An 11427-nucleotide genomic window follows, 5' to 3' on the forward strand; every position below is an offset into this window, starting at 1 on the left:
CTTATGGTATCTCTGATTTTTCTCTCCTCTATTCTTCCCCCTACTCAACCTTCCTGCTCCCTTATGTCCTCCTCATCCCTCCTCTTCTCCCCTTCTCATTCTCTTAGCTCCTCCTCCCCTCCTCCATGCTCCTAATTTGCTCAGGAGATCTTGTCCCTTTCCCCTTCTCCAGGGGACCTTGTATGTCTCTCTTAGGGTCCTCCTTGTTTCCTAGCTTCTCTGGTGGTGTGGATTATAGGCTGGTAATACTTTGCTCTATGTGTAAAATCCATATATGAGTGAGTGAATACCATGTTTGTCTTTTTGTGACTGGGTTATCTCACACAGAATGGTTTCTTCTAGTTCCATCATTTACTTGCCTGTGAATTTCAAGATTCCATTTTTTTTCTTACTCCATTGTGTAAATGTACCACATTTTCTCTATCCATTATTCTTAACACAATATTTATAATGAATTATTTGTTTACTTCTATTCCATATAAAGCACATTATCCTAGCAATAAAAAGAAACACATTTTGTAGGTGGTTTTAAAACTTGCAGATCTCTAACAGAGATTTCAACTTATGTTTCTCTTGTGATTCAGAAAGAATTTTGCCCAAGAGCAGAACAGCAAGAAAACACAGCTTAATTAAAGTCCCTCTAGAGCATAGGTTCCCAAACAGGGCAGGTAGCAAGTCTTCTGCCCAAGGGACACTTGACAATGTCTGGAGACACCTTTGGGTACTATAAACAGGAGTAGGGGGTGTATTCTTGGCATCTAGCGAGTGGCAGCCAGAAAGCTACTGACTATGCTATAATGGAAAGAACACACCTTGCTTCCTAACAAAGAATCATCTGTCCCAAGATTTCAATTATGCCAAGGTGGAAAGCTCTACTCAAAGGAGACTGAATGCCTAAGGCAATCACCATTTGTGAGGTCCCCCAATCTTACCTGCTGTTGAACCACACTAATTAGACAAGGGAAGAGGGAATAACTGAGGAAGTTGAAGCAAGGTCTTAGTAAGTGATGGGTGGTCTGTGGAGCCTCAGAGGAAGATTTCAAGAATTCCTCTCAATTCATGGGCTTCTTGCCCCCCACCCCTTTGTTACATGGACACATTGCTATTGATATGTGTCTGAATTCTCTATCATCTTGAGTAGTTTATCTTACTTCCACCTCCAACTGTGGAACCTAGTGTGAATGACCTCCATAGAGAACCCTGATTAAAATATGCTTTAAGTACAAGTTCAGATAGCTTAAATCTTAAAGAAAGGAGAGCATGCTGTGAATATAAATTCATTATCGTAGTTTCCCAAGGAGCCGTCTGCGTTTACAAGAAGGTCAAGTGTCTATCTTGTACTCACACATGCAGGCTGTGAATACATGTGGTTATAGCACCATTTCCTCCCTCGGAACTTTCCTACATCAGCGGTTCACCTGCTGTCTTCTGTGATGAACTGTCATCTAGTTGGATGTGTTTTTTTCTTTTACTTTCTTTTTTAAAAAATCTCCCTCCCACGTTTCCTTGGCTCACTTTCTTTCCTTCCTTCCGTTGTTCCTTCCTTCTCTGCTTTGTTCCTCATTTATTTCCAATTTTAGGAACAAGAAGAAAAGTGGTCACTATTGGTGCCTTCCGACTCTCCTTGTTCACTTAGGTGGAGCGCCGGTAGGGGCAAGAAGGCCGGGTGGATTTTTTTTTTTAAATCACATGCTGCCATCTGGTGGTCAATTTATATACACAGACAAACAGCTGGGTTCAGACTATTTTAAATGCCTGGCAATTAATTGGGTCCTGGTTGACCCTAGGTGAGCAATAATTGATATTATCTCACCTCATTGTTAAAGTCCCAACGTTCAAAGCTACCCCTTCCACTTGAGCCTTTCTCTCAGGCAAGAGGGATATTTTGTTCCCAAATTGAGTACAGGAAAATTCCAGCAAAAGGCAAATCTCCGAGGTAGGTTCACGGCATGCAAGCTCCTCAATAGGATTTGTAGATTCACAATTCTCTTTCTCAGCTCACCGTAGTTAACTAAAGATTTACTGTATTTACAGAAGGGAACTTGGAGCCTGTTTTGTTTGTCTGCAATGCTGGAGATTGAATCCAAGTGTTGAACACAAGAATACTTTAGATGAATACTGTGTCACTAAACTACATACCCAGCTATTAGAATGATGTTGTTAAAGGTAAAAATAAAGCTTACTTGATGTAATGATACAGATGCCTATTCCTTTCTATAGCAAGGACATTTTTTACACACACACATACACATACACACACACACACACACACACACACACACACACACACACACACAGTCTATAACCAGTGATGTTACTGCCCAGTCCTCATAGAAATTCAGGATGGCTTCCTTCCACAATCCATCTATAAATCCCTTATGGTCTGTCTCTTAATCCTCCTCCTGCCTGTCTTCTTCCTTACCTCTCTCATTTGGTACCACCCTGCCCCAGGTGCATGCCCTCTTGCTCTTTCTCCCTCTCCCTCTCCCCCCTCCCTCCCTCTCCTACTCCCTCCCTCTCCTTCTCCCTTCCTCTCTCCCTCTCATGGTGTGTGTCAGTCTGTCTGTCTGTCTCTGTCTCTGTCTCCTTCACCTCCTCCCTGGTCTCCACACTATCCACAGAATACAAACCTGATGAAACCAGTCCGTCATTGGCCTCCCATAGCCTCCTATTAGACCCTAAACGCCTGACCTACATTGCAGTCCTTGTCCACTCCTCCAGCCCATATGCTTCAAGTGCATTTGTTTGTGTTGGGTTCTATAAAGCACTGGGTGATCTGTCCCTACGTTACTGTTTCTTTTTTTTGTTTCTTTCTTTTTTTCTTTTTTTTTTTTTCGAGACAGGCTTTCTCTGTGTAGCTTTGGAGCCTATCCTGGCACTCGCTCTGGAGACCAGGCTGGCCTCGAACTGAAAGAGATCCTCTTGCCTCTGCCTCCTGAGTGCTGGGATTAAAGGCATGCGCCACCAACGCCCGGTTTCGTTACTGCTTCTTCTACATGTTCTGATTTTCTTTGGGTCCCAATCCTCCTGCTGTTTGGAACACATCAGTCTCGTTTTCCCTGTTACAGAGCAGTAGGTGAATGTGGACCTTTGCTTCTATGCATTTGAAACACCGAAACATGGATTAAACCTGGGCTGAAGGAGGATTTGAGCAACAGTGAATATAAGATAGAATCAGAGTGGAAGACTCTGGGCCCTTTGCCACAGTTTTTACTTAAGATACAGTCCCCCACCCTCAACCCCTCCGGGCAGCCAGGGAACTTCCCTAGGGTGTTCTGGTAAATCTAACGGCTGACCTGGAAGTGGAATACTATTGTTCCAACAACAGACTGTATGAAGACACTGTAGTCTTGGCCACGCCCGTGAGGGCGTGGTCAGGGGAGGTGGAGGATGACGCCGGAGGGATTCTTAAGGGGCCAGGGACATGTGGAGAGCCCCTTGGCTCTGGCCTCGCTAGCTTGCTGCCTCTGGGCACGCTCTGGCTTGAGTTTGGCTGGTGTTTATCTGAATAAAGAAATCTTAGCCTTACAGACTACGGATCGTCTTCCGTCCCGATATAACAGACTCTAGATACTGACTAGGGTTTGAGAAGCTGAGAGTGGGGACGCTGTCCTTGGAGGAAGTACTGGATGGGCCAGGGCTGGGAAGGAGTGCAAAGTCTTTACTTTCTTCGCTCAATTTACTTAGTGTGAATTCTCTGAATTGCTCTGCTTGGACACTAGATGGCAAATCTTCTCAGGATGAGGCTTTAGGATGGCTGCTGAAAAGCAATGTTGACAAGCTCTGGAGAAAGGGAAGAGGAAGCAAGCTGTATTCATGCTTCCAGAATTTCAGCTATTCAAAAAAAAAAAAAAATTACTCTTCCATGATCTGAAAAAAGGGGATGTTTTGGTCTAGAGGAGAATCTCAACAAAGGGCACTGAGGATACTGAACTGCAGTGACTGAAGGCCTTGTGAACATGAGTTTCAGTGACTGAGGGCCTCATGAATACTATCAACAGTCAGCCCTATTGACTGAGGGCCCTATGAACAGTGAGCTACAGTGACTGGGGGCCTTTGAACAGTGAGTTACAGTGACTGGGGGCCCTATGTACAGTGAGCTACAGTGACTGGGGGTCTCATAGTTTTAGTTTCCCCTCAGGGAAGGGTCATGTGCTGGAATTGGGGCGCATAAGTGCACTTGTGCAACAGGTGATTATCTTGTCATTGATGTTACATTCGGCCTTAGGAATTAGTTATTGGCAGAGATTCATTTCAATTCTCAGGCTAGAGTCTGAAACATAAATCAAACCATAATCATGTAAACACTGACAGAATCCTAGATGCTTTGTTCTGTGTCAGGGTTTATGTAATAGCTATTTTCTTACATATTTGCTCATGCATTATAGTTTGAACACATGGCCTCCCACAGTGGTGATGGTTTGGCAGACTATCTTTAGGAGGTACAGACACATAGTACCAAGTAGGAAATGACTAACTTGTGGCAGGCTTTAAGTTTTGATGGCCTGGCCCACTTCCTGTCTACTCTCTGCTTCCGGATGGTAGACACAGTGTGATTGTTCACCTGACACCCCTGCTCCCATGCCTTCCCCATCATACTGACATCTTGTGTAATCCTTCTACTTGAGCCCAGAGTTCACTAATTGGATTAGTCTAGCTAGCCAGTTTTCCCTGGGAACCTCCTGCCTCTGCCTCCAAGCCCTGGAATTATACTCAGGCTTCCCTGCCTGTCCATCTTTTGCATAGATACGGGGATGCAAACTCCAGTCCTGAAACTTGCATAGCAACTACTTTATCCACTCAACCATCTCCTAGCCTTAGACCATATCTGTTCTTAAACTGCAAACCAACATAAGCCATTCCTCCATTAAATTGCTTTTCCTCAGGTACTCAGTAACAACAATAAGAAAGGTGATGCACACATTTGTGATCTGAAATAAATCCTTAAAATCAAGGGAACTCGAAGAACTACCCTTAGAGATGATTAGGAGAGAGAACTGGGGTAGGGAGGACCTGGCTCTTAGAAGACAGGAAAGATTGGAAAGCCAGTGGACTTGCTGTAGCACTAAAGGACCAGAGAAGAGTTGGACTGAGTAAGGGACAAGAAGCTGCCCAGAGTTCTCTGTCAGGTGAAGGGACTAATGACGGAAGAATGGAAACCATTCTCCTGTAAAAGAAGGTTGGAATATTGGCAGTCTCTGGTCTGCTATAGTGTAGTCTGACCATAAAAGGCAAGAGTCATTTGAGGGGAACATGCACAGTGGTCTGGGGATTCCAATAAACTGGTGGCAATTTGTCTTTGCTGTCCCCATCTAGAACCAGTGATGGGTAGCCACCACCCTGAACAGTCAGTGCAAAGGTGAGTCAGAGTCATCAAAAACAACAGGGCTGGGGAGACAGTTCAGTCAGTGAAGTGCCTGCGGGCAAGTGTGAGGACCTGGGTTCAGATCCCCCTGCAAAAGCCAGGTGTGGTAACATACATTCCAAGTTAACTGTAACCAGGAGGCAGAGGCAGGCAGATCCCTGAGCTCACTGTCAGCCAACTAAGCAATAGTGAGTCCTGGATCAGTAAGGCTGAGAGTAATAGAGGAGCCTCCTGCCTCCAGACCTATGCACACTTATGTGTACCTGCAAACATGTGCACATGCACACAGATGCACACACATTTTTTAATGATCTCCAGTTCGGATAGACGGAATTCTCTTTGGGCTATGTTCATCTGAGTTGTATTTGTTATGTGCTGCACCTTAAGGGCACTCACTTCCAAGTGTTGTCATACCAACAGCTTCATCACCATCCAGATTCCATTTAATATACATATTTTTTTGTAAAAAAGAAAAAAAGAATTGCCCTAATAGGGTTGACAACTATTCCTTAGAAAGGTGTCACAGGCTGGCCCATTACTAGCATCAGGGAACTTAGATTTAGGAGGATTCCCTTCATTCACAGAACCAATGAGAATGGCCCCCATGTGTCTGAACTCTTGGTGCAACAATGTGATTTGGCTTTAATCTTCCTCTCTTCTGCTTCCTGGAGTCTAGATACAACTAATACCCACCAACCAGATTCAAAGGTATATTCTGCATGAAAACTCGATGGATGACAGCCGTTCATGCCTCTCAAATAAGAAGTGACAATTTATCCACGTTTCTTCTTCTGGCTTTGCTCTTTCCCAGAACCTCACAGCTGGGTGCTCCAGGGAAGGCTCAAAATTCAGTGATGAGTTTGAAAAGGCCAACACTCTATCTGCCTTTCAGTTGGACTTGTGATCAGTAGGGGGAGCCCGAGAGCCTCAGTCAACATCTGGGAACCTCTTGATAATAGAAGTTAGGATGATCTCACTTGAAGGAAAACACCGAATGCAATGTCTTACACAGTAAATCAAAGACAACCTGGTGACTTCCGGGCAGGCCTCCCCTATTCTTGGCAGCCCTGTTCCCTTTCCCCCACATAGATTCTCTGCATAGTAGCCAGTGATCCTGGAAACAAGTCAGAATCCTTCATTCCTATCTTTAAACCTGGTAACCTGCCTACGAACCCCGCCTGACCTGTCCGGACCCGAGGCTCTGCCACATCTCTATCCGCTCTCCCTCTGTCCCTGTGCTGTGTTCCTGCTGGTCCGCCATGCCCTAGGCCTGCTTCCACAGCATCTCAATCCACTCTGCTCACTCTGCCTCCTCAATACCCCTGTGAAGAAAGGAAGGAAGAGACCTCTGGCCGTTACTTGTTACAGGTATTTGTCACTTCACTTTTTCTCTGAGAAGGCCGCTGACCTACGTTTTAAAGTTTGAAGAAGAATCCATCTGTACTGGCTAAGATCCTATATTTTCCTTATGTGATGAAATTGAGGCACGGTGTTTATTTTAAAAACCAATTCACTTTGTTAAAAAAGTATTATGAACTTTATGTAGTGTTATGAGTTACTTTTCTTGTCGCTATAACCAAATACCTGGCAAAAGGCAACTTAAGAGAAAATGATTTATTTTGCTCACAGTTCAGAAGAATATATAGTCCCTCACGATGGCAGGAACAGCTTGGTTGTGGCACCAGCCAGGAAATAGGGAGAAGGGAATGCTGGCATTCTGCTGGCTTTCTCCTTTTAATTTGATGAACCAACAAGTTGTCCCTACCCGCACCCCGAGGTAGTACACCAGTGTGCCTCCAGGTGGCGACAGAGTATGGCAGATTTACACCATGGGACAAAGCAAGTTTTTCCCCTAACGTTAAATGAGCTGTGCTTAGGCAGTGTTGCTGACAGAGAAAAAACGAACAGTAGTTTGTTCATCTTTGTCTTCTTCCCAGCATCTTTTCAAACTACCTCTCATATAGTCAATAATGACCTGCCTCTTCTGACAAAAGCGATCATGTTTCCTTGGGTCTGTCAATCCAAGCTAAGATTCACACATTCTACATTTTCCCAGCCCCCAGCTGAATACAGCCAGAGGAGAAGAGCCCTCGATTAACCTACAAATGGTACAAAGAGGGGCTGCCCGGCTGACAGCTGAAACACCAACGGGATTGACTGAGCCATGTGAAATCACAATGGAGCAGCCACTTAACAACCGTAAACATCTAAATGGAATTATTTAATGTAAAATGCCTTTGAGGTAGTCATCAAACACCCCCCCCTCATTGATAGCAGTCATGTCCTCCCATGCTTTCAGGAACCCCCTTTCCTGGAAGAAGACAAATATCAGGTTCTGTCACAGTGTATACAATTCTGTATCTCATCATGCCTAGTGCCAGACTCAATATTCACTAGATAATGAATGAGTGAATGAATGAATGAGTGAGTGAATTCATAAATGGTGATCAACTAAGAAACTCCCACATGTCATTATGAGCTAGTAAGCTGTGAGTCCTTAGGAAGACAATTATCTTCCTTTGCATATTGTCATATATAGTAAAGGATTTATTTTTTCTCACATTGCACAACATGTTTCTCTGTAAAGATCATGTGTACCCAAGTTACCTACCCCAAGGGGATTCTTATATTTTCAAAAAGTCATATAATTAGGCATAGAGGGGATCCAGTTTACCTTAAAAGATTTTATTTTCATTTTGTGTGTGTATCTGTGTGACTGTATCTATGTGACTGTATGCTGTATGTGCGTCCATGGAGACCAAAAGAGGGCATCAGATCCCCCTGGAGTTACAGGCATTTGAGTGTTGGGAACTAAGTGTGGGTCCTGTGACAGAGTGGCAAGGGCTGTTAACTGCTGAGTCATTTCTCCAGACCCCAGATCTCTTTGTTGAAGAATAATTTTTATTGCACATAGAATAGAACATAAAATCCACAAGATTTCACAGACTTTGCATGCTGTACATGAAAATTTAGTCCTAGCATATTGTACCAGGCCATGTATGTATATTTGGAAGAACCCATGGTGTATTATTTAATGTTGACAGTGTTCTTGTAACTCATTTAATTAGAGGAAAGTTTGGGGCTGGCCAGCTGGGAGGGGAGGGTGTGGGGCTGATCATTTTTAAATCCATGAATCAGACTGAGTTCACAACAGCTGAGCTGTGCTTTCTACAGAAATTTCTGGTTTATGCTGTCTTCAGCAAGTGTGGACTCAGTCACATTTACATATCAGGCATTCACTCTGTCAGATGGGACCTTAAGAAGAATTGGTGACCAACTGTGCCTCATAGTCACACTGGCTCAGAAACAAATGAGTGGATTAGCTCTGAAGTCTGGGGAAGATACCCAGGCATTGGTTCTTCATACCTACGATTCAGAGTGTGGAGCCGTTGGGAAGAGATTGCTCCCAGAGAGGCATGCGTGGCAAATGAGAATGGTTGATGATATTTGTTTGCCTTTACATACAGTAGTAATACTCTTATTTTGACCTATTTCAGCTTATTACAAAAAGAAAGGGACTAAATTGAAGTGGAATCATACAAGAAGATCTATAATTCTTCAACAAATCTTCCTGTTTAACTTAATATCTTAATATTAATAATAAGGACTATCATTACATAAAATAATACATAATCTTGACATTGAAAAAATAATTGGTACTAAGTCCCGCTCAAAAGGAAGAAAGTGGCAGGTTTTTTTTTTTTTTAACAACGTTTCCCATGTTCCTTTACTCTGCCCTAGGCAACCATGTGACAAACAGCAGCATGAGAATACTCTTGAAAATACCAATAGAAAATGGGGGGTGTGAATATGATTCAGCCAGTTTTAGTGAAGATCTTTGAACAGGACTGGGGGCAGGTGAATAATACCTGTGGTTATTCCCCTCACCTTTAGAAAGTTGTAGCTGATTTGAATTCATTTGCACATGCTCTGACATTACGGTGTTCTGGGCAATGGCTTTTCAGAACACCTGGAAAGCCATATACAATCAGTAAGGACCACACTTCCAGTTTTAAATTCTGTTCTTTTTCCTGAACTAATGGAATGTGGTAAGATCTCTTTCTGATGGTGGGTCAGGGCAGCAAGCCACCTCTCCCTTGCAGCTCTTTAAGTACCAGGGAAGCAACCCATACCACGTTGTTCTGAGAAGAATGCCAAGAAGGTTTGATATGTTAAATGCATCTTGAATTGTTCTGAGTTTACTCAGAACCAATCTCCTTGGAAGTCCAGGAGCACCTGTGCAAGTGCAGATGTTTCCAGAGAACATGGGCACTTTATGGGATATTTGTACACTGTGTGAAGATATATATCTGCAATGGGTGGAATAAAAAGCTGAACGGCCAATAGCTAGGCAGGAGGTATAAGTGGGACTTCTGGGGGAGAGAGAGAACTCTGGGAAGAGGAAAGGTGGAGCTGCCAGCCCGACACAAAGAGGAAACAGGAGGTGCAAAATGAAAGACAGGTAGTCACGTGACAGAATGTAGACTGATTATAAGACAGGTTATAAGAGCTTGTTGAAACTTATTTAAAAACTTATTAATTATGTAAACTTGGCCTTAGCTTAGGCTTTTTTCCAACTAGCTCTTATAACTTAGATAATCCATATTTTTTTTAATCTATGTTTTGCCACGTGACTTAGTTACCTCTTCATAGTATGACACGTCCTACTTGCTCTGAGTCTGCTAGCGAAATCTCCCACCTAGATTCCTCCTCCCAGTTTCTCTCTCTGCCAGAAGTCCTGCCTATACCTCCTGCCTAGCTACTGGCCATTCAGTCTTTTATTACACCAGTCACAGTAATACATCTTCACACAGTGTATAAATATCCCACAACAGGCTCTGAGTAGTTCTGTGCTCCCTGTAGCCTCTTGAGTTTGCGTCTCCACCTCATCCCACATTGAAACTCTTTCTCGTCTTCTGTTTCTTCCTCTGTTCAGAAGCAAGCAGGATCAGAATGGACGTGGTGGCTCAGTGCTGTAATTCAGACACACGAAGGCTGAGGCAGGAGGACGAGGACGACCATTCCAGTCTGGAGTATGTAGCCAGACAGACCCTGTCAGAAGAGGAAGGAGAAAGAAGCAAGTATGCACAGACTGGACTTCCTGCTGAAGTCTTCTGAGACATGTGAGGGTACAGTTAGAGTGCCTGGCCCCACCTGAGATCTTCAGAATGCAGAACATGGAACCCTCATTTCACATATGCCACTGGTTTGCTTCTAACATAGAAATAAGTTCTAGCTGAGGCTTTGACCTATTCCTGTAGTTGGCATTTTCTTTGCGCGGCCACCTTTCCTTCATTCTGTATGCCTACTTTCCTGCTTTCTCAGTGTCTGGCTGACCCCTGCTGTCTCCCTGGCTTCTCCTTTTCTTTCTTCCCTTTCTCCCCAAGCCTAAGTTTCTCCTCCTGGTTACTCTCCTTGCCTAGAAGTCTCACCTATACCTCCTCCTTTGCTATTAGGCATTCAGCTTTTTATTAGACCAACCAGGTGCCTTAGGCAGGCAAGGTAAAACAGCAACATATCTTTGCATAATTAAATAAACACAACACATCTTTGCATTGTTAAACAAATATTCTGCAACATGTTTCTCCTTGAACACTCCATTCCTGGGGCAACACCTCTGGTAGAGAAAGGAGTCTTTAGAGCTGTGCTTCCTGAACTATTCTGAATCAAGGTACTGGAGAGCTCATTAAAATGCAGATCTCCATTCAGTGAGTCAAACTGGGCTGGGGCCCTCTGCATCACTGCATCACCAAAAAGCTCCCTAATGATGCAGCGTTAACACCCATGGACCATATTTGGAGCAGCAAGAACTGAGGACAGGACATCTGTAGGTTTGAGAGAATACCACATGAAGCGAGGTCCAGCCTTGCTTTTGAAAATTGTGTTTGCTAGTTGAGCAAAACCCTCTGCAAGCTGATCACAAGTAATGTGCTGTTCTAATCAAATAGGAAGCATGAAAACTGGCTGACATTTAGCAATGTGTCATCAATAATGCACTATATGGTGATTAACCATAACTACTAAGCAGGCCACAAAATTGGCGTCATTGACTCACAAATGGC

The 11427-nt window shown here is 43.7% G+C and overlaps 1 long non-coding RNA gene across 1 annotated transcript; it reads left to right on the forward strand.

The window, feature by feature from the left end:
• The first annotated feature begins 6353 nt into the window (after nucleotides 1-6353).
• LOC118238362 lies at nucleotides 6354-10617 on the forward strand. Its single transcript, XR_004768461.1, has 2 exons — nucleotides 6354-6733; nucleotides 10302-10617. It is a non-coding gene; the product is annotated as an uncharacterized LOC118238362 (long non-coding RNA).
• The last annotated feature ends 810 nt before the right edge of the window (nucleotides 10618-11427 follow it).

Source organism: Cricetulus griseus, chromosome 2 (genome assembly GCF_003668045.3).
Source record: "Cricetulus griseus strain 17A/GY chromosome 2, alternate assembly CriGri-PICRH-1.0, whole genome shotgun sequence".
In the NCBI taxonomy this organism is placed as follows: Eukaryota; Metazoa; Chordata; class Mammalia; order Rodentia; family Cricetidae; genus Cricetulus; species Cricetulus griseus.